Raw genomic sequence first — 24,353 nt, 5'->3', positions numbered from 1 at the left:
AAACAATCTAAAATGGTTGCACAAGTCGTTAGTATTTGAACTGGATCTCGCAGGATTAATAGGCACTTACCTGGTGAAGGGGGAGGAGACAAGGTATAAAGAAAAGCTGGTCATTTCTTGTGACTAGAGTATTTGTAAACAACTGCATCTTTGAAGTGCAACACAGGGACCCTATAATGAATCTAATAGCTCTCCTTTGAATGCAAGAATAAGTGAGTGGAAGAATGATTTATGTTTTGTAGGGCAGTGTAAATAATGGAAGAAATGAGATAATACTAGAAAGATTATTTAGTGACAAATACCATGAAAGCAACACTATTCTAAATTTTATTCGGAGGACTAGTGTCATCTTTTGAATCAGGATCCACTTGCATCAAGATCTATTGAAGTACTTCTAAAAACTGCAGATTCCTGAATCCTACCACAGGTCTGTTGAATCAGATCCTCTCAGAGACTTAGCCAATGAGTCGTCATCTTCCGCACTCGTGAAAACCACAGCTGGAAACAATGCTCAATTCTTAAAACATTATTCTTTAACTTTTTTGGGTGCTCAACATCTTAGAGGATCTATCAAAAGTTATGGAAATTCCCCCTACAAAAACACATTCATTTTTACTGATAACTCCAGAGAGATCATGAAACCCCTGAGATGAACTATTAACTCATGGATGCATATTAATAAACTCCTGAAACCACAGCCAACAACTAATTCAGAGAAAGTCAGATGAGAATCATTGTTACCAGGAGTTATAAAGAGGAAAGGTATTTGGATGAAGTTGAAGAATAGAGACAAACTCTTTCTTCCTGTTTTGTCTACAACCCAACCTAATTTCATTTTATAAAATGGACATGTTCAACATTTAAAAGAGAAGATTTATGCTGGGAACCAGGGAGCTTCTTGGTCATTCCATCCTAAGGAAAGCATTTAACAAAAAAATTGAAATGTTTCGAGGGGGAGTAAAAAAGGTATTTAATGAGCATTTAAAAATTGATATGTTGTTTTGCCCTGTTTCAAATGACAAAAGAAGTTGTTGGAATTCTAGAAAGTGTATGAGTTAACTGTTTTTATACTTAAAGCTTCACATATTTAGATCGTATCTAAAAATCTTGTTCTCTTTCTGATAATGTAACATTTGGGAACCACAGTACGGCTCTATTTCCTCTAAAATTGAGAGCCATATCTGCAAATAACAACTAAAACGGTCTATTGCTGGAGATATGTCACATGGAACAAGATAAAGTCTATGAAAACAGCCCTTTAGAAAAGTCATGGCTGAACTCTAATGACCTAGATTATTTAATGCGAACATTGTGTGCAATTTTGGAGATTTAGGGCAGCCCTCTCTATCGTCAACTAAAGTAAGCCTGTTTATGTGACACCAAACATAGAAAGAGTTCAGAGACACAACCTGCTATTCTTTGTACTTGGGGCAGAATCACTGAACTTTATCCAAACTTGGAGCAGAGTCAGAAATAAGGTGAGAGGGAACCTTCCACACCGAGGGAGGACAGTGCTTCCTAAAGCGCAGAGAGCATTGTACCCAGTGAAGGAGTTAATCCTGTATCAGCTAACAACGTTTAGTAACACTTTGTAAACTTTTAGCCTTTGATTAACAAATAACATCATACTGTGCTTCCCAACTTGCAACTTGATTTTTTCCTCAACTCTTGTTTTGGAAGTTAGTTTGTGTTGATACGTGTTGACGGATTCCTTTACTTTTGAGTTCTTAAAAGCCCACTGTTGTGTAAAAGTGCCACACCTTTGTTCTCCGAGCTCCTAAAAAGAGCCACAGAGGTTGTTTTCAATTGTTTAGCATTACGAGCAGTGTTTCAACAGACATCTCCGTGCCTGTCTCCTTGTGCACGTGTGATAGGGTTTATTTAGGGTTCGTGCTGGGTGTGCATTTGCTGGGTCTTAGGATATTGCATCTTAAGCTTTGTTTAGGAATCCAAATTGCTATCCAAAGTAGGTATGCCAATCATGTGAGATTTGTAGTATTACTTTGTTGTGCAACTTGTGTCAGACTTGCAAAGGAAATGCTATTTTGATTTGCACCTTCTGGTTACTAGTGAGGTTTTGCATTTTTTTTAATACATTGTCTCCTCAAGTGTATTCTTCCATGAATTGCTGATTAATGCCCTATGCCCATCTTTCTGTGGGCCAAGCACTGATTGAGGCCCCTGGGATATACTCTTGAACAAAACCAAGAGCACTGCTCCATTAGAGCTTACATTCAAGGAAGAGAAAACTGGTAATAAACAATAAGCAGAAAAACACATATATTCTGTAGCATGATATGTGATAAGTGCTTTTGGGGGAAAAAAAGTGCAACAGGTAAAGTTAATGGAATCAGGAATGCAGGATAGGCAAAACAGTTGATCGCAGTAAAGAGTGGTCAAGGTAGACCTCCTGGAGAAGGCAAGATTTGAGTCAAAGTGAGAGTTCAGGAACAGTGAGAGGCTAGTGGGTCAGGAGCAAAGAGACAGAAGGGAAGAGCTACAGAGTTGAAAGCAGAAAAGCAGAGGGTTGTTACCTAGGGCCTCCTGACCGTTGTAAAGCCCTGGCTTTCAGCTGAATGAAACAGGGATCCACCGAAGGACTTTGCACAGAGGAGTGTGATGTGATCAGCCTTGTCATAAAGGAACCATTCACAATAAATTCTCAAATGCTTACATACTATGTATAGTTTCTACATAAAGAGCAACTTGGCTAAATCTCCCCTTCCTGTGGGAACATTCTGATTATAGATCAGCTAAGACTGGGAAATGTTGAAATGGATTGCTCTTGTGCTTAAAGGAACAGCTAAGGTTTAGGGACTCAGATAAGCAGGGTGCGTTTCATGAGTTTTACATGTTTCCTCTGGAAGGCCTGGGCTGTTGCCTTTGACTTCTGTCCCTTAGCTTACCCACTTGCCACTCGGAAGTAAAGCTGCTCATTGCTACTGTTGCCCGCTCTATGCCAGGCCCTGGATCAGCTGTTGTTTAAATGTTATCCCTAATACCTGACACCACAACGTGTGGAAAGTATTGTCATCGTCATTTGGGGAAGCTAAAATAGAATTAAATCTGTCCAACTGAAAGTCCCAATTGCTTTATTATACTATTGGGTCCACCATGTAGGGAAGGGCTGGAGAATTTCTCTTAACTAGATGGCAATAGGATTAAAAAAAGATGGCACTGAATAGTACATAAAACCACGTTAAGATTTTTTTTTTTATTTAAGTTTACTGATTTTGAGAGAGACACAGAGCAAGCAAGGAAGGGACAAAGAGAGACGGAGAGAGAGAATCCCAAGCAGGCTCTGCACTGTCAGCACCGAGCCCCAAAGTGGCTCGATCTCATGAACTGTGAGATCATGACCTGAGCCGAAATCAAGAGCCAGACGCTTACTGACTGAACCACCCAGGTGCTCCCAGCCATGATAAGATTTTAAAAATTATTTTAATGCCGGGGCATCCGAATGGCTCAGTCAGTTAAGTGTCTGACTTTGGCTCAGGTCACGATCTCACAGTTCGTGAGTTTGAGACCCACATCGGGCTCTGTGCTGATAGCTCGGAACCTGGAACCTGCTTCGGATTCTGTCTCTCTCTCTGTCCCTCCCCTGCTCACTGCCTCTCTCTCTCAAAAATAAATAAATGTTAAAAAAATTTTAAAAATTATTCTAATGTACATAACTTCGGAAGTATTCAGCTTCTATCTTTGAAGCTGACATATAACAAGAGCTGTTTTTTTTTCTCTTTTCCTGTTCGTTTTGGCCCTTGAAAAGAAACAATTTATGCAATGAATTTTCAGTCTCTAGGAAGATTTATCCTCATTCTCTAGACAAGTGTAGTTTCAGTCAAATATGCTAATCCGATATGCTAACATATTATCGAAACCCAGAGCAAGTGACTGGTTCAAAGTGTTCTAACAGATTTAAAATTTTGAAAGAGAAAAAATGTCTACCCCAGTGGACTGTGAATCACAAATTTTCCTCTACCTGAGTGAGAACACTCTGTAGGGTGATGGGTCTATTGTCTTCAAGTATATTTGTCAATTCTTGTGCTTCATGTGCTGGTAACACAAGCAGTCCCAGCCCCAAATGAGTTCTATCCGTTTGCAAATTAAAGCAGCACTTACGTCTCCAATTCAGGAATTTTCAAAGGCAGCCTTAGCCAAGGGATGCTTATGTTATTTTTTACATAACTATGTAAAGACCAAATAGTGAGTCTTTTTTCTTTTTCTTCCTCTGAGCCTAGAAGTCTATGGTAATACATGTTGCCTTTAAGTACACTTTATTCTTTAAACTAACTTCAAGATAGACAGGACAGAATAAATTATTTCGGTGTTCGATTGTAATAAGTTGCTAGGCATATCATCATTTACTGCAAATAAATGTTCACGTCTGAACTAGGGAACCTTGTGGATGTGAACTCAACTGCCCCATCGCTAAATGGTGATGGGAAGTGATACTACTCACTGCCAGGTTTACCTTCCAGCTTTGTCTGGAAGAACTCTTTCAAGTTCACCTCAGTTGGATGGATTTGGAATCTGGAGACGAAGGCGGTATGCATGCGTGTGACTGTGTTCTGTTGAAATAAACATTTTCTCCTCGCAGATAGATCACTATAACAACCAAAAAAAAAAAAAAAAAGGCAAAACAAAGTATACAAAACAAAGTTTGTTTAAAATTAGATTTGATTAGGGGTGCCTAGGTGGCTCAGTCGGTTGAACTTGAAAGTCCAGCTCTTGATTTCGGCTCAGGTCACAGTCTCACGGTTTGTGAGTTTGAGCTCCACATCAGGCTCTGTGCTGACAGTGCAGAGCCTGCTTAGGATTCTCTCTTCCTCTCTCTCTGTCCCTACCCCACTTGTTCGCTCTCTCTCTCTCTCTCTCTCTCTCAAAATAAATTTAAAAATTGCATTTGAATGTTCATTTTGAAAAATCTACCCCTATAAATCCATATACTAAAAAAAAAAGAAACCAGAAGATAAAAATGGCGTCCCAGTACATTTCCCCATGGCATGGACACAGCTTGAGGAAAAAAAAAAATAGTGACCTTCATTACTTCTCTAGAAAAAAATTTGCCTCTTCAGGAATTGCCTCTGTTTGCTAGGTTGTTCTCACTAAATTTCCCTTTGTCAATAGGAAATTTAACTGGAAATAATAGTGGCCTGTCTTCCCTTGACAGCATTTCCATATACGCATTTAAAAGACAAGGTTACTATGCAAAGCAGTCTGGTAAATTCTTTCCTTGCAAGGGCAAAACACTAGTTTACTGGTTCAAGATGATAAAGAGTTAAGACCAGAGTTCCTAACACGAAATTATCCCATGACACCCCCTCCCCCCTTTGCTTGATGAAAACATGCTCATGTGAAGTGAATTTTGAAACCGAATCCGCTGAACACACTCTGCATTCGGTGCCAGATTTGTACTGTGACATTCAGACTTCTGCCATGGCTGTTGCAATGTAAATAGGAAATTCTAAATGTGATTTGAATTGCCCTTTGGGGAGTTTTGCACTGAGAGACGGTACATTTCCAAGGTAGCCAATGCTTAATACGGAGCAAGCCCAGTGGTTGGGTTGGAGACTTTTCTGCTTCAGAGCTCAAGTTGACAGGAAACTCCGCATGCCTTCCACAGGACCGAGGGAATTGGGCGGTTGACACAGCCATCTATAGTTTGGAAATAGTTTCTCTTGTTAGAAATGTTTTAGATTAGCCCATGAAAATAAGCCCCTTTATTATTCACATACGGTGATTCAGTTTTGAGGTGACAGCTGCCTACATAGATCCCACTTTAGAGATTGGCATACGCAATGATTGGTTTTTAATTAGTAACAAGCTTTTGCAGTTAATTAGAAGTCAGCCTTTCCTGTAACTGAGGCATCTATGCTAGCAAATATATTTTATCAGCAGACGGACACGCTCAGACTTTTCCCATGACATGCCACTAAGTAGGCAGGTTTCTGTTGCACACAGAAAATGCATCATAAATTAGAATTTTATCAGAGGATGTTTCCAGAATTGCTAAAGTGAGAGTTGAATTCAAGGGTATTGAATTTTATGTGTTTTGTGATAATACCTGATATAAAATTTTACTTGAGTTTACCCATAAATGAATTACGACGTTGAGATTTCTTTAGAATGGGATTGTTAAGAGAGATGCATTGTTGCAATTCTCCACTAGAGGGCCTTGGCTCCCTCTTTCCTGTGTGGGGTTTGGGCCAGGGCTCAAAAGAAAAAAAAAAGGTGAATGTTACAGTGTTATTATTTTTCTCTCAAATTCATTGTTTTATATATCATGTATATGATAAATATATGAAAATTAAAAGTATTTTTTTAAATAACAGTGCAGAAGTATGTAGAGTTTGAAAAGCTTCACTGAACTCATCCCTCAGGGGTTTTTTTTTCTTTGTTTTTGTTGTTGTTGTTTTTACACAAGTATATTTGTGACAAACATTATTTTTGTGTCTTGCTTACTTGTTTATTTATTAAACTAGATATTTTAGGCATCTTTTCCTACCAGTTGACACATATCTGACTTTTCTTCCCTATGGCTTCAGAATATTCCTTTGTAAACCTCTAAAATGATTTGTTTACTAAATCCCATAAAAATGGACATTCAGATTGTTTTCACTTTTTTTCTATTTAAAAAAAATGCTGTGGTGAGCATTCTTGCATTTTTATTTTTTATTTTTATTTTTTTTTACCCACAGATCTGGGAGTTCCTCTGTAAGCTAAACCTCCTAGCTGCATAATTGCAGGGTTTATTTACTTAAAACCTTTTTAAAAAATTTCTTTTAGTGTTTATTTTTGAGAGAGAGAGAGCAAGAGAGAGAACATGAGCAGGGAAGGCAGAGAGAGAGGGAAACACAAAATCCAAAGCAGGCTCCAGCTCTGAGCTGTCAGCACTGAGCCTGACATGGGGCTCGAACCCACAAACTGTGAGATCATGACCTGAGCCCAAGTCGGACGCTTAGCCTACTGAGCCACCCAGCTGTCCCAATTATTTAGTTAAAACCTTAATAGATGTTGCAAGTGGTGTCTATCTCCAAAACTGACAACCACCACAACAAAACTGTCACTGATTTATATTCACCCTGTGTATGAAGATGGCTTTTGGCCCTAACACTGGCAAACGGTGGGTATGTCAAACCTTATAACCTTTGCCAGTCTGTCAAAGGAAAAGTAGTATCTTGACAGTAGTTTTTAAAAATGTTTAGGTTTATGATAACTTCAGTGAATTAAATTGACAATTGAAAAAAAAAAACATTTGTGGAAATTGTTACACAGATTTTTATCAGAAGATGACAGCAGAATGACCAGTTGTTAATAGTTACAGAAAAAAATGGTTTCCATAAACCAAAAACTGGTGATAATAACACTACCGCTGTATCTAAATAAATATTTCGCATTTTCCACAATACTTCAATATCATTTGGAAAAATCTTGTTAGAAAATTCTGTAAAATTTGGGGCACCTGGGTGGCTCAGTCGGTTAAGCATCTGACTTCGGCTCAGGTCATGATCTCACAGTCCGTGGGTTTGAGCCCTGTGTCAGGCTCTGTGCTGACGGCTCAGAGCCTGGAGCCTGCTTCGGATTCTGTGTCTCCCTCTCTCTCTGCCCCTCCCCTGCTTGTGCTCTGTCTCACTCTGTTTCTGTCTCTGTCTCTGTCTCTCTCTCTCAAAAATAAATAAATAAATAAATAAATAAATAAATAAATAAATAAATAAACAAACAAACATTAAGGAAATAAAGACAAAGAAAATTCTGTAAAATAAAGTAGGCAGACATGAGAGATGAGAAGGAATCGAGGAGAGATGAATACATAGGAATGAATTCGTGAACAGTGTTCTTTCTGCTTTATCACTGTTATGATCTCCAGGTTAAAGAACTTCAGCGAGAAATGTTGAAGTTTCTCAGCTTGTTTCTCTCCCTGTTCCTTAGAGACTATCTAGCATAATTTGCCCATTCTTTTCTCTTCATTTTAAACTGCAACACCTCCCTTTCCTCTTGTTTTTTAGCAAAGAACAAAAATGCCCAGAATTGAAATGTCAAGTATTTTTGCCCTAACAAAATATTTTTATTACTAGGTTAAATATACACCCAAGTATCAGATTGAAAATAATTGCAACAAAAGTTGGCCAGTTTGTTGTACCAGTTTTGTTCATTTTCCACCGACAGAAAACTGGTTCTTTTGGTGATAGCCATATATATATCTTCCATGACCCAAAAATATCCCCTCCAGGGACAAGCCCACCTTGGAAAATTGCAAAGCAGGCAAGGCTTGTCTACTTCCCTTCCCCTCCCCCTGCCATATTTTCCCCATCTGAGTACTTTCAGTCTTCCACCCTCCACCTAGCTGTGTTTAGCTTTGTCCCAGTAATCTACACAGGAAGGGAGAGATTCTGAACTTCAGTGTTAGTTGAATATGTCTTCCAGGGTGTGGAGGGTGCATATAAATAGAGAACATTCAGAGACTCAAAGGAGAGTTTCTCTCAAAGGGATAATTTAGGGAATAGTGGGCGGGAGATGTATTTTCAAGCATAGAACACTTTATACGTGGTTTCTGGGCCTACTTATATGGAGCATCTTTGGCTCTGTGTAAATATGAAATTTCAGATGTAGGAAAAAAAATGGCAAGGAACCATTAGGTGCACTAGGAGTATCGCTATTTCTTTCGATTTAGTGGTTTGCTCTATTTCTGTGTGTGTGTGTGTGTGTGTGTGTGTGTGCGTGCGCGCGCACGCGTGTGGTTTGGTTTAGTTTTGGTTAGCCAGTCTTCAAGCTTTAGAATAGAATGTTTTTAAACCCAAATTTCAGCTTTACTGGGGATGGGATTTTGTTGGACTCTGGCTGGTACTAATTGAGGAAACAGCTCCCTCCTGTTTCTTACTCCAACCAAGAAGAATCAGATGACTTAAGTATCTCTATAATTTCTTATTTTGACGTCTCTAAATTTTTACAGTCTTATGTATTCCATTTTTAGTTATTAACTAATATATTTGAAATAAAGTTGGTGAAATGGGGCAGAATTGTTTTTGTTAGCTGCCAATTTATAAACTTGAAAAAATACTGTGTTGTTAGAAAAGAAAAATACATATGAATCAGGAAAAATGAATTAGTTATGTGCATGGATATGGCTTTTTGTGTGTGAGAGAAATGAGTTAAATATATGGGATGAATTCCCATAAATATATGGGAGTGTTAATGTTATTTTAAGAAATAATAATTTAATAAAAACACATTTATACAAACCAGAAAGGAAAGGGAATTATATACATAAACTTGAATTTATTTCTGCCTTCTGCTGTAACTTTCTGTGTTGAAAATGTGATTTTGGATTATAAAATGCCAGGTGTGTAGTAATTTCTTATCAGTTGTGTATAATAACCTTTGACATGAATATTTTGAAATTGTTGTATATTCTCCATAACAGACATTGTGCATAAAATTTCCCATGCTCTGTATTAGACAGGTAAGAAATAATTTGACAGAGGGTCAAACACTGTTCAATATAATTGGGGAAACTATTTTTAAAATATGAAGACGTTTTCTAGTAGTTGAAAAGTTTATGTCCAGATGCCTAGAAACAGTGTTGGTTCATTTACCAGGCACTGGAGCAGTACAGAGAAGCAGAAGCTATGTGGGAAAGAGAGAAAGAAAAATAAAAAGTGAGAGAGAGAGGTAGAGAGAAAGAGGAAGGAATGATGAAAGGATGGAAGGATGGAAGGCAGGAAGGCAGGAAGGAAGGAAGGAAGGAAGGAAGGAAGGAAGGAATGGAGGGAGGGAAGGAAAGAAGGGAGAGAGTAAAGTTGATTTGTTATTGGTCATTTTCAGCTTGTCCACATGGACATTTTAGGGTTGCATTGTCACCTCATGTGTTACACATCAGTCTATCTCGGGGACCTCCTGATGCCTCCTTGATTGGATGGGGCCAAAGGAAACTATGGAAGTAGAGCAATTCTACCACATACGCCATACCCCTTGGAGCATCACACTTGGACCTTTTAACCTTTCTTTTTTTTTTCTATTTTCTTTTCTTTTTTGTCAAATAGATTCCAACAATTTAAAATGAATAAAATTCTGGGCGCCTGACTAGCTCAGTCGGTTAAGCTTCTGATTCTTGGTTTTGGCTCAGGTCATGATCTGGCAGTTGTGTGGGTTCAAGCCCCACATGGGGGCTGGCAGCGTGAAGCCTGCTTGGGATTCTCTCTCTCCTTCTCTTCTGCCCCTCCCCTACTTGCACTCTCTCTTTCTCTTTCTCAAAATAAATAAGTAAACTTAAAAAATAAAAATAAAAAAATAAAATGAATAAAATTCTAGTTAATGAACATATACCCAAATGTGTTTCTTATACTTTAGTGTTGAGTCGTGAAAGTAGCTACTTTCAAAACATTAAATTGTGATTGTGGAAAAGAAGCTGTACATTTCCAGTCCTTGAAGATGGTATAACCTCAATTCCCAAACATAAACGCAGGTGATGAACTCAATTAACTCAAGAGGAAAAGAATCAGACCAGTTAGTGTAGGCAAAATAACCAGGTGAGTTATTGAATGTTTCATGTTTCAACCAGCCCTTTTGACAGCAGGTTGATTAGGTGACAGGAAGAAGTACAGGAATTTTGTATCCTTGGGTGAGTATGTGTCCTGCCAGTATTTTAGCTTCATACCCCTGCTGTTAGCATCCACAGGTGCACATGTATGCCACTTTCTATTAAGTTGCATTCTCCAGAGACCCAAAGATATGCTTATATGTTTCTAAATAACTAGCTTGTGCCAATGTTGAAAACCTTCAGATTTCACAAGAGCTTACACTTTGGCAAACTATTAAAAGGAAAAATATCTCTAGCGCTTCTGGGATGTATCATCTTTTGTTGGAAACACTGAATCACCGAGCATTCTGGGTAGAATCTTCTGAAGAACTTATGTGCTGTTTGTGTAGAAAAGTGCTTTTTTTTTTCTAGAACAGTTTTCGAAAAGATTTTGTTTTGCAAAATAGGTACCTTTATAGAGATATCAAAAGCAACTGAATTGTCACACATTTCTAGACTGTTATACAGAGTTCTCTCCCCTCCCAGATCCAAAGCAGAAAGTAAATGATAAAGATAAACTTCTAAAATATTAGGATTGGCGCTATCTCATTAATATTAGACATCTTCAACATTTAGTTTTAATTTAGCTTGGCTTTAAAAACTGGGTACTATAAGCATTAAAAATTATATATTCATGTTATTTGTGACCTCTAGTTTCTAGTTAAAACTCACTGGAAAAAGCAGAGTTAGTGTCATATACCAAAAACAATAATGATCTGTTATTATTTGAACTTCCAAGTCTTCCTTTTCCTCAGTTGTGGACACACACTGCCTCAACTCAGTTCAACCAACATTTAATAAAATTGCAGTCTGACTTGTGACATGATGAGATTTACCATGCTCATAAAATTCTTACTTGATGGTCATGTTTGGCCTGGCCTTAGCTCTTGCCTCACCTCACTACACCTCCTTCACTTACCAAAATTGTCTTTTCGGGAACAAATTCTTTCCCCCTTGTCTCCCTGTGGCAGCCTTTTCACTCCCTCTCTCTACTCCTGCTTTGCACTAAATCCTACAAGTAAACCCATTAAAACCATATCATCCATTAATTTGATTTGGCTGCAGCAAGGAAATTAAGACAACATTATCCATGTTACTGGATAGTCCCCGTTTGTGGTCTCAATCATAACCTTAGAAAAACTTCATTCCCAGGAACCGTGCAGTTAGCAAGCTCTCGGAATTACCCTACTTATCCATCAAACTACTTGAAACCATGGCAAAGTTTGTTCCTCCATATTTTATTAAACTCAATTAAGTAATGGGGTATTTTGTCATCGGTCCCAACTTCACCTTCCAAGGAAAACCCACGGCACTTCACAGTTCCTAAGATGCCAACCATTTATTTCTTTGTGGTGTTGAGGGTAATTTGATTTATGTCTTGCTCTAGTTAAGATGCCCATGTTTTCAAACAGTTTTGACTTGGAGTTAGAGGCTAAGGTCAAGTTAACAATGGTAATCTGTCTCTCTGTTTGCAAACAATGAATCACCATTTGGATTTTAAGACTATGGTAAGCTTTCGCTTGGCAGCTCGGTTCAAAGGTTGTCAGGAAAATGTATGAAAGTGGCCTGTGCCTGGAACCTCTGGTCATAGATGTCAAGGATTTTCTAACAAGGCCACCAATATAGTTGTGAATAATTGGTCAGAAGGAGGAGTGGTTAAAGAAGCATTAGTCCCATGCCCTATTTAGACTGGATTGATTTGATCTAGACTTAATAATATTAAAAGCTCTTCTAGTCATTCCCAGGGCACGAATGAAAATGCTTTCAAATTATTAAGAAGGAATGTGGCTTATTCAGGACAATATGTAAGAACAGAGTGATACAAGGAAGTAGTTCATTTCAGTCCTTTACTTTGGATCAAATAAACTGCCATTAGGAAGAGAAAAAGCTTCACAGAGAGTTGCAATATTTTATTACTAATTGAATTGGAGTTTGTTTTGGAGAGTTGGCAGTTAACATAGTTGAAGTTGAGATGAAAATTCACAAAAGTTAGGGGCCAATTTTCTTCAAACGTCTTGTTGTTCTTATTCATCAGGAATTCAGATAAAATGATGACTTTGAAATAAAGAAAACTCTGAGATCTGATCAACTTTGAGTTTTTTCTAAGTAAGCTAAGTGGCTGCCACATAGTAAGCATTGAATTAATACTGCAAATTGGGTGCATGAAAATGTTAGTAGAAATTTATGAGTGAGTATTGGTATCTGTCTGTAAAATACTGGTGTTAAGAAAAGGAATTTGTTTTCATGAGCCATGACCTAAAAGCAATGATTTTATGATTTGAACTGACAAGAATGTAGTTACTCTACTACAGTTATTTCATTTTATTTTATCATCCAAAGTAGCATTAACTGCTTCCCTTACGTTTCTGTTTTTGAAGCTTTATTTTTTCTATAGTGATAAAAGGGGACTAATATTCGGGAAAGCCACGTAGACGTCTGTTTGTCAGGTCAGGGTTTGAGCTGATCACTGATGCAGAAGTTTCATTACTATATTTGAGTATCATTTGTTTTTGTTCATTGGCCTTAATTATGATATGAAGAGAATTTTCACTGGGGATTCATTTTACACGGATTCCCAAAATTAACCCTCTAAGATAATAGTCAAAAAGGAATTGTCTCTCTTCTGGTAGCAAATCTGAAAAAAAAAAAAAAAAAAGGAAATAATTACTATTAATTATGCTGCCCCTGGATTCTACAAACTTTCTCTTGTATACGCACTTAAGGGGGTATTAACACACGTGAGTGGAAGCATGAACACTCAAGTATTTTGGATTCCAGGCTTTCCTGCTTACTATGTCAGTGCCCCCTCTTTGTCCAATCACCATAGCGCTCATCATCCACTGTGAGTTCTAAGTGGCTAATACTAACACCTTTCCTTACCCTTACAAAGGGAAATACTTACATCATGTATAATTGTTACAATCCACTAACTCCGTAATTGGACATGCATACCACGGATCTTGAGAAGAGTCATGATTGGTGACATCGCATCTCAAACTTAATATCTAATTGTTTCATAGAGGAACAGAAAATTATAGGATCTGATCTTTCTTGTAAGTTACTATGGTTTTGAATATAGCATAGCCAGTTTATATACCTGCATGCTAAAATAGAATATACTAGATTTCCATCATTTGAGATGTTTTACTGACCACTTTAATAATAACAATTACTTGAAATTTAAAACTAAATAGAGCTATGGAAGTGACAAAATACAATATGAACTTCAGAGAGGAGGTGACTTTCTCAGAGCCACATGGGTAGGAATTGGTAACTCCCAGTGCTCAGTCCAGATTTTTCTCACTATACCTGATTCTGTGAAATGAGGTCATAGGACCTTCTGTAAGAACCCATAAACCAGTAGTACATGTTCATATTACCCTGTTAATGCAGTAACTCCTGGGAAGAAGAATAATGTCATGTTTAAGAGAATGATACTGAATTATCAATGCTAACTCGGGCTGTGCAAGCTTTGGGTAAATGACTTCACCTTAGCTTCCTTAGTTTTCTTGACAAAATGAAAATAACGATAGTTGTTTCCTCACATTGTTTCAGTCATTAAAGGAGATGATACAGGTGGAGGACTTAGAGCAGGTCTGGCACATTTTAGGTACTCAGATAATGTCAGCTCTTTAAACATGACCCTTTCCTCAGGCCTCCACGACACTCATTTCTCATAGTTGCTATCTGGTGATTCTTACCTTCTCCTATTTCTACAAACTTCTTTCTCTTTTTCAGCTTGAGTTTCTGCATTCCGAACATCCACTGGAGGTTGGAGTCTCCGAACAACAATCCACAATTGTAACTGTGCTATTTATTTTCACCTTTTAGTAGCGGAAGAAAACACATGAGAAAATTGAAAACCAGGCATGAAAAAATTAACTCTTGGTTTTTGGAATTGATTTATTTCTTCTGTGGGTCTTAACATAATCCACCAGCATTGAATTGAAATGTTGAAGTTCTAGAATTGTGATTTATTGTTTGGCTTTTATCTGGAGCACTGATGAAGACGAAATGTTGTTGCTAGCTATTAATTAATGTGACCCACACATCTGGTAGATGGCAACCACCAAGTTCCATGAAAGGGCGGCAACCACCATCGATGTCCTAGTGGGATACCCTGTTGCCAGTGGTATATAAGGTGTCCATTCCAACAAGGAACATCATCACTTTGACTTCAAACTGAAATACTCTGAATGTGTCCTTAGGGAGTGTGCTCCATATGAGCATATACTCAGAAAGCAAGCCTAAAAGAAATGAACCGGGTGGAACTTGCTTCCAGGACCTATCCCAGTCCCATTGTCACGATCATCTCTCTCTTCTGATCCACATGCTCATGCTGCTTTCCAGTCTGGAGCCCCTGGTGTATCCAGTCTACAGCTCTTGCAATGCCACTGCCCTGGCAGCCTGCCCTCTCCAGCCAGTACTGTGATTGCCAAGGTAGGCTGAAAAGGCCTGTTATCAAAGGTGTAAGAATGGCTGCATGCTGATTCAGTTTTGCTTATCTGCTGTGGCCTTCTCAAGTCAATGTCTTCATATTTTTTAACCTATTTGTAATTGGAATGTGAGAATATTAGGCCATTCTGGAAGAGAGACACCATATGGCAAAAACAAACAAACAACAAACAATAAAAGAAATGTTTACAAACAGAGCCTTCTCTCTGGTCTCTTAAACAATCTGTCATCCAGTACTATCCTCCTCAAATAAATAAATAAATAAATAAATAAATAAATAAATAAATAAAATCTTTTTTCCCCCTCATCTCCATTCTTTTTTCAGATCTCTAATTCAGATTCTTTTTTTTTTAAATTTTATTTATTTTTGAGAGAGAGAGAGCACGAGAAAGGTGGGAGGGGCAGGGCAAGAGAGGGAGACAGAGAGTCCAAAGCAGGCTCTGCAATGTCAGTGCAAAGCCTGATATGGGGCTCAAACCCACAAACCCATGAACCGTGAGATCAAGTCGTGAGCCGAGGTCAGCCATTCAAACAACTGTGCCACCCAGGCACCCCTCTAATTCATATTCTTGTCTCTCAGGATGCCTTCAGTGGCCCCCAATTGGGCTCCCATTCTCTAATCCAATATGCACACTGTCAACAGTCTAATCATGATGTTTCTGTGGTCATCTATGAGCACCAGATTGAGCCTTCAATGTGATATTAAAAAAACACTTTTAAGGGCCAACACAAATCTTTGACATCATACTTGTTCCTAAACCCTGCCCTCTAGCCATGAAGCAAAGGTACCAATCACTTTTAATAAAAGACCTTATTCATTCATTCTCTTCTAAGAAATTTCTATTCATTCTTTTAGGCCGAATTCTAACGCCACCTCTCTGAGGACACACTGATTCCCTCATGATAGGGTTAAGCTATTTTCTTTCAGATGCTTTAGGCTTTTTTTAAACATGTTTGGAGCACTTGCCAAATTATTCTGTATCAATTTTTCACATCTTCCTAAATTAGTCTGTTGGGTTCTTGAAAATAGATACTAGTCTTGTTTAATTTTATATCATCATTACCAAGCACAGGGCCCTGTAAATAATTGTAAATGTTGAATATTTTTTTAATAAGCCAATGAACATATAAACATGCCACATGGGGATCCAGTGTTCTCCTTTTGGGTAGGCTCAGCCTTTTACACAGTTACGTATATTGGGCTAGAGAAGCTTTCCCTCCTTCCATCCTTCCTTCCTTCCTTCCTTTCCTTTTTCTTTCTTTTATTCATCAAGAATTTACTGAGTACCTTCTAGGTTCTTGGTTTATGTGAGATGTGAGGCACATTGAAAATAATAAAACATTGCCTCTGCCCTAGAGGCACTCTCAATTTAGTGTGAAGGAAAAATAGTAAAATAATAATATAATTTGGGACCCAGTACCTTAATAGGAATCCCCTTCATGCTTGTAATTGGGCTCTGGAAATGTTCTCTGCTCTCTGAAGACCAGCATTTGAGATGAGCCTTCAGTAAAAATGATCACCTCCATATTGTGCCCTGACACATTAGCATGTGCAGAAGCTATTGGTAGAACTTCCTCCGAGTGTCTCTCAAATAGCTCCTGGGGAATGATATGTGATGTAGAAAATTAAAAGAGCATTGATCTGAGGGTCGGGACCTCTCAGTTCTGGTTTTAGTCCTGCCGCCAAACAGCTATGACCTTGGGCAAATGATTCAATGTATTGGATACCTTATCTGTAAATTGAGGGTGTGGCTCTAAATTCTCCTTCAATGGCTCTTTGCCAGGATCCTAGAATTTTAGAAATATACGTACCTAGTCCTCACCAAACAGTCACTGAACTAGAATCAAACCTCACAGAATGAAGCCAGTCTATGTTTATTTAGCAGAAACCTTCCTGGTGATTCTGAGAGCCTCTGACCTGAGCTGTGTCTCCTCTCAATATCTTGATAAGCTGAAGTCTGAGGCCCTCTGTCTGGCAGTCCCCAGTCTGAGACAGGAGACTCTAGGCCCACTCCAGTCTTTCTCCTCTCACAAGTCTGTGAGAACAAGGAACATTGTTTCAAGAAACAATCAGATCAGTAGCTGACATCATAGGTCTTCCTGAAAGAGAGGAAAGAGATGCAGGACAGAGATAAGACCAAAAAAAAAAAAAAAAAAAAAATCCCCAAATGCTTGTGGGACCCTGGTAATCACAGCCATCACCAAGACTCTCCCTGGCTTCTTGAACTTTAAGATGGACCCAGTCATTCTGATGCCCTTACTCCCATATGTTTATTCTCTGACTAAGGCACAAAGATTCGGGTGAGCTAATGCATCAGCCCATGAAAAATGAACAATTAAAACAATGAAGTTGTCAGTTCTTTTACCGGATTGCAAATAAATAACCTGCCTGTCAGACTGGCTGCTCTGCTGGACCATTAGTTTAATACAAAGACATCCTGAGGAACGGGTACATGACAGCTGATCTATCACCAGGCCTTTGATAAAGACCTGAGCAAAATATGCTGTCATAAGCCATCGAAGGTCAATCCCAATTTGTGAGAAATGAAGTATTAGATGAAATTTGAAGACACTTCTTTCCCCATCATGAGAGCCATCGGCTGTTCTTTCTTTTTCAACTAGCGGGATGGTGGATATTTGTTTCGACGATATAAAACACTTTTCTGCTTATGCTTATGTAACTTGTCGGGGACACTGTGCTGGCATAAATGACCTTGGAGTTTGTAACTGTCACGGTGGAGAGACTGTGATCTTGCGACTGCACAACGTATCTATTTGCCAGGCTAGGCAGGGTCTTCCCACAAGAAGTTACTCTGTGTCATGCCAAATGCTAAGACAGTCATGAACTTCCAAACAAAAAGTCAGTTCATTGCATTTGCTTATATGTATGCTTGAATTCTATATGCCACCTCATAAACTGTTTGCCAGCCAGATACATTGTTCACAGAAAATACTTATATAAGGTCGTAGATGGGATGATGAAATGAAGACAAACTCATTAAATTCTCTAGTTGATATCTCATTTATCTTTAAATTTAGTGGGAAAAGTAATGATAGGAATCACCTTTCAGAAGTCACCTTGAAGAAGTTCTTATTTCTTTTCAAAAAAAAATTTTTTTAATGTTTATTTATTTTTGAGAAAGAGACAGAGCACAACCCGGGGAGGGGCAGAGAGAGAGGGAGACACAGAATCTGAACCAGGCTCCAGGCTCTGAGCTGTCAGCACACAGCCCGGCATGGGGCTCGAACCCACGAACTGTGAGATCGTGACCTGAGCCGAACTGGATGCTTAACCAACTGAGCCACTCAGTCACCCCAAGAAGTTGTTATTTCTTAGAAGCAAAAAGTACTATTAGAAAGTTTACCGTGTAGTAAAATTATGTGAGGTGTAGTGTTTATGAGGTGGTCAGAGTTAACCAACTTGTCTCTGTAATTGACTTTGCTCAACTAGAATCTTAGCAAAGCTGACTACTCAATTTTTAATAAAAATCAATCAAGTGTTTGGGAATACAACAAATAAAAATATGATTTTTCCCCTTCCAGAATCTTATATTCAGCTTACATCTTCATGATCAAAGTAATATAAATTCTACCTAACTAAAAAATAGTCACTGTTGATTCATTCTTATTCTTGAGTATATTCCTGGTTAATTTAAACAGTAGAGTGTAGCTTTAATATGGGAATCAGCTTAAATCTACATAAAAATCACCCCAGAGAGTTTTGTGGTCATTTGATTGCCCAGAATAATTTCAGCTAGGAAGAACTAAAATACTTCTGACTGGTTTGACCAGTTCATCCAGTGTTCTGGATGGCTAATTAGTAAATAAGGTAAACAAGAAATTTGCAACATAAAATTTTCCAGGCTGATTTTCCTACCTAGTAAGTTAAACCACAATTTTGCCTGTTAAGCAGCTTTGCAATCTCTTTGGTGTTGTGTAGTATTGCGGTCCCTCTCTCTCTCTCTCTCTCCTTTTTTAATATAATTTACTGACAAATTGGTTTCCATGCAACACCCAGCGCTCTCCCAACAAGCGCCCTCCTCAATGCCCATCACCCACTTTCTCCTCTACCCCACCCCCCCCCATCAACCCTCAGTTTGCTCTCAGTATCCAAAGTCTCTTACGGTTTGCCTCACCCCCTCTGTAATTTCCACCCCCCCCCCCCCCCGACCCTTTCCTTCCCTCATGGCCTTCACCTCCTAAGAAGAAGCTCTGAGAGAGTAGGAAATACCTTAGAACTCATCCTAAGGACACCATGGTTTTGTTCCTGGTTTCGCCACTTATTAGCCATGTCATTTGGCAAAATGATCTTATGTCTATTTATCTTATTATGGGCATAATAGCATCTGCTTAAAGGAGCATTTATATGTAAAAGCATAAAAACAAATACTGTTCCTTAGATGAGTGGGGGAGACCCCTAAAGTGGCTTATTTTTAAGCAGAGAAATAATGTTATTATACAAAGCACAAGAAAAGCAAGCAGTTCATGGTCTAGAAACCTCTGTATTCTATAGTTAGTCCATCATTTCTCTGAGTTTTAGCCCTTGAGAAGTCTCTACTTTCTGTTTCCCTGTAGATGTCTCTGGCACCCAAGCTGCTTCCCAGGTTACTTGTGGGTCCTGATCTTCAAAAAATCCCAAGTCACTTTCAACATAACATTGTATTAAAAGCTGTATTTGATAAAAGACCTGAGCAAAATATGCTGTCATAAGCCATCAAAGCTCAATCCCAATTTTTGAGAAACGAAGTATTAGATGAAATTTGAATACACCTCTTTTCCCATCATAAGAACCATCGGCTTTTCTTTCTTTTTCAACTAGTGGGATGGTGGATACTTGTTTCGACGATATAAAACACTTTTCTGCTTGTGCTTATTTAGCTTATCAGGAGCACTGTGCTGGCATAGATGGCCTTGGAGTTTGTAACTTTCACAGTGGAGAGACTGTGATTATATATATATATATATATATATATATATATATATATATATACACACACACACACACACACACACACACATATACATATATATATTTAATAATTGGTGATAGTTTTCCCATATAAATGGTACATTGCTTTTAAAATATGATAATTTAATTTCTATAAAGAGTTGTGCATTAGGCTATTGTTAAAAACATGACCTTCTATGATACCATGGTCTCTAAGGAATAAGTCAGAAGATACCTAAAATATTTGGAAATATAGAGATTGTGGTAGGTTGAATAATGACCCCTCAAAGATGTCCATGTTCAGGGTGCCTGGGTGACTCAGCCGGTTCAGTATCCGACTTCAGCTCAGGTCATGATGTCACTGTTCCCAAGTTCAAGCCCTGTGTCAGGCTCTGTGCTGACAGCTCAGAGCCTGGATCCTGTTTCAGATTCTGTCTCTCCCTCTCTCTGTCCCTCTGCCACTTTCCCACTCATGCTCTCTCTCTCTCTCTCTTTCAAAAATAAACATTAAATTTTTTTTTTAAATGTCCATGTTCTAATTCCTAGAATCTGCGAATATGTTATCTTACATCGCAAATGGGACTTCGAAGACATGATTAAGGATTTTGAGATGGATTATGTGGGTGTGTTCAATGTAATCACAAAGGTTCTCTTAAGAAAGAGGCAGGAAATCAGAGGAAAAAGAAGAAGAAGAAGCTAAGTTGCTGTCTAGGAAGATGGAGAAAGAGGCCACAAGGAATGGTGGTGGCTCCTAGAAGCCGGAAAAGGAAATAGATCCCCCCGACAAGTCTCCCGAAGGAACACAGCCCTGTCATCACCTTGATTTTAGACTTCTGACCTCCAGAACTGTGAGATGATAAATTTATATTGTTTGGACCACTTAACTTGTGATAATTTGTTACAGCAGCCATAAGGAACTGATACAGAATGGCTTAAAATAACATAGCCTAATATTGTCTAATGTACACGCGTGTCTAACATATAAGCATACCATTGCCATCATCATATTTAGGAATAGTATCAGTAACTCATATGTACCTGGGACTTTCCCTCTGGAAATTTTTCTCCTCCATAGTCTTTCTTCATTCCCCTTCCCTCTCCCACTACATATATTCTGTAGGGTTTCAGGTCTCAGTTAGTGATCTCTTCAAAGAGAACATCTGGAACTAAACACTAACCGCCCCCATGCCTGTCAGTCAAAGTGGAGTCCCTGATGTTATGCTTTCTCATAGCACCCTGAGCTCATATAATATTTTTGAATCATATGTTTATTTGGATGGTTATTTTATTGTATTTATCTCCCCACTATTGCAAGCTTGTTGGGTACAAGGATCATGTTTAGTTTTGCTCACTGTTGTGAACCTGACACATAGCAGATATCCAGAAAATATTTCTTGCTGAATGAGAATATTCCAGAATTTTGCCTGTCTTGTAAGATGGGTCAAAAGCATGCCCCATAATCCAGTCCATCTGGCATCACAAGGCAATAAACGAACACACCACATTCTCTTTCAGAGGATATGAGGCAGGCTTTACATGAACTTTGATTTCCTCGGAAGTCTTAGTCAAAGTCATTCTTTCACCAGGTGACAACGGATAGATATTTTTCACTATGCATGTGTAATCTAAGAAATGCAATATTTTTTAAAAAAAATTCTTTTGGGTAACATTCAGAATACTTTTTCTTGCTTTTATTTCCATCTTCATTTTATTGCTTTGCAATACAAATTGTAAATTCCTTCAGTGACATTTAAACGTCCATTTGCGACTGACTTTAAGAACTTTAGGAGGTCAGTTTCTCATGAGTAGATAATTTATATCTTCTGCAATTTTGATTCCTCTGAAATTCAAGAATCAAAGTTAAGGATGTGTCTGAGCTCTTCAGGTAGAGAAGTGATTCACATTTGTGAATGGTTTCATGAACCCTCAAAACATTGAACAAATAGTGAGACTATGGATAAATTTTATGTATATGTGTTTCAGAAAGTTTATGTCATGCAATTCTAATTTTTTAATTTTTTTTCCTTTTAGAAATAATTTTTCCTGAAAGGTACAAGTAAAGATGATTTTTAAATAGTAGGTAACTTTTTCATAATTAGTCTGAATGTATCTATCCAGTATTTGCCCAAATACAGCACTTCTGTTGAACAGTTGAACCTGATTTTAAGTATAAGGTTTTCAATGGAAATCAAACAAATTTTACTGAAGCGCTATGAGATTCCCATGTGTTACTATGTCCGCTAGACTACTACTCATAACATTCTGTGAGGTAGGTTTTGTTAACCCCATCATATAAAAGAGGGAATCGAGGTTCTTTGAGTTTTAACAACTTGTTTAAAGCCACAGATAAGGTCACTGGCACTGCTGGGACTACCTGACTCAAAGTTCATGCCATTTCCTCTAGACCACCCAACCTTTAATGGATGCTTGCAGATCAGCACGATATTCCTAATGGCTCTCTCTCAGAGCAGACCAGTGTGAATGTCACTTTCCTCAGAACCCTAGGCCAGTGGGCCCCAAACCTCAAGATGGAAAATGGCTAAATACATTGGGGTACTAGAACTTACCACACAAATCCTGTTGTGTTCAGCACAGCCACTTGGACTTCGCAGTATTATCAGTCCCCACAGAGCGTAGGGTTTTGCGCAGGGAGACCAAGCTTTATGCTCACGTGACCCTGTGGCAAAACAGGTCTTCTCAGCGATGGGAAGATTTTGTAATCACTGCAGCTCTTGGTTCTCAAATGATTAGAAGCCTCCAATGAAACATATTTTGATTTTTCTGATGATTTGTTAGCCTTTACACATTCGAAAACTTCCATTAGGGAGTTCCTTTCATCACGTCACGGTGGAATGTAAGTGACGCCCTCAACGTGTGTACTGACAAACAAGGTGAAGGAAGTGAGAGTATAAACATCCACACTCTCAGTCATGTCTGAAATGCCATGATCAGTTCGTCTTGCTTGGCCACTTATTAACAAGCAAAGTTAGTAAACTTTTCAGGCAGTAAAGCCAGATGTGCTTTCTGGCATACCAGGTAAATGCTTTATTGGTGTATGTTTGATCAGTGATTCTTAGATAAAAGAACAACAACAGAGCAACAACAAACTGCTTAAATAGCTGTTCGGATGCTGAATCAGATTCCACCTCTCTTGTTTGTATACATCCCACTTAAGAAAGGGAGGGGGGAAAATCCTCTTTTTTGATTAATTAGCCTGTGTTTCATTAGTCTTTTTTTTTAATGTTTATTGATTTAGTTTGAGAGAGGGAGAGGCGGAGAGATAATACCACGCAGGCTCTGTGCTGTCAGCGCAGAGCCCTATGTGGAACTCGAACCCGCAAACTGCCAACGAACCACGAACTGACCTGAGCCAAAATAAGAATCAGAGACTTAACCAACTGAGCCACCTAGGCTTTATTTAGCCACCATTAGTCTTTATTTTTAATACTAAGCAAGCAACCAAAGGCCTTTAAAGTTAGTATTTCTACTATTGCTGTCATTTTTACTTAAAGAAATGGAAGATGAAATATTCTTAAAGATAGTGTGTGCTAAGAAAACAAGTGACACCGTACGCACACAGGACAGCCAACAAAAAACAGGGACAGCATGAACAAAATAGTCAATAATGTCTCCAATGTGAGAAGACTCTATTAAAACAGGTTCATTCTTTCATGATGCCAAATCTTTTAGATGATAAATAAAAAGGTTGATCCAGGGGGACGCCTGGGTGGCTTAGTTGGTTAAGCGTCCGACTCTTGGTTTCAGCTCAGATCATGATCTCACAGTTCCTGAGTTCACGCCCCACATCGGGCTCTGTGCTGACAGTGAGGAACCTGCTTGGGATTCTCTCTCTCTCTCTCTCTCTCTCTCTCTCTCTCTCCTTCCCTCTCTCTCTGTCTCTCTCAGAATAAATCAATACATTTTTAAAAGGTGTATCCAGAAATTATTATTCAATTTTAGGTTTACAGGACATATTATAACCAAATTGTTTGACTTTTTTTTTTAACTGAATTTGTTTAAATTGTCATTAGACACAACCATGAAACTTAAAGCCTCTATTTGACTCCATTTTATAAGCTGAAAAATACCCAGAAACCTTTTTTATTTTCTTAACAAAATGGCATGATATTATTTAGAAGTTGGAGGGAAAGCTTTTACTGCTCGGCCTTAAAAAGAAAACAGCACAACCCAGCAGAGTAGCTGACAAGTGACACAAATACAGTACATGCTAATGTGCAGAGAGAAACAACCTTGAGAATTTAAACCGGCTGCACCAGAAAAAATATCTTTATCCAGATATGTGGTCCCTCATGAATTATACTATTATTTTAGTTGATTTTACCTGACATCACCCTATGATTTTCTTCAGTGACA

At 38.4% G+C, this 24,353-nt stretch overlaps 1 pseudogene across 1 annotated transcript in view; it reads left to right on the top strand.

Moving 5' to 3' along the window:
- The window catches only part of LOC132684263 (uncharacterized), a 219,753-nt pseudogene that overhangs the window by 172,754 nt on the left and 22,646 nt on the right, over positions 1-24,353 (top strand). The window contains exon 11 of the transcript XR_014135264.1: positions 14,927-15,016. The product of XR_014135264.1 is annotated as an uncharacterized LOC132684263 (transcript). The remainder of the gene's footprint in view (positions 1-14,926; positions 15,017-24,353) is intronic.

Source organism: Panthera onca, chromosome C2 (assembly GCF_046562875.1).
Source record: "Panthera onca isolate mPanOnc1 chromosome C2, mPanOnc1 haplotype 2, whole genome shotgun sequence".
NCBI lineage: Eukaryota > Metazoa > Chordata > Mammalia > Carnivora > Felidae > Panthera > Panthera onca.
This window is presented reverse-complemented; position numbering and strand designations above follow the sequence as displayed.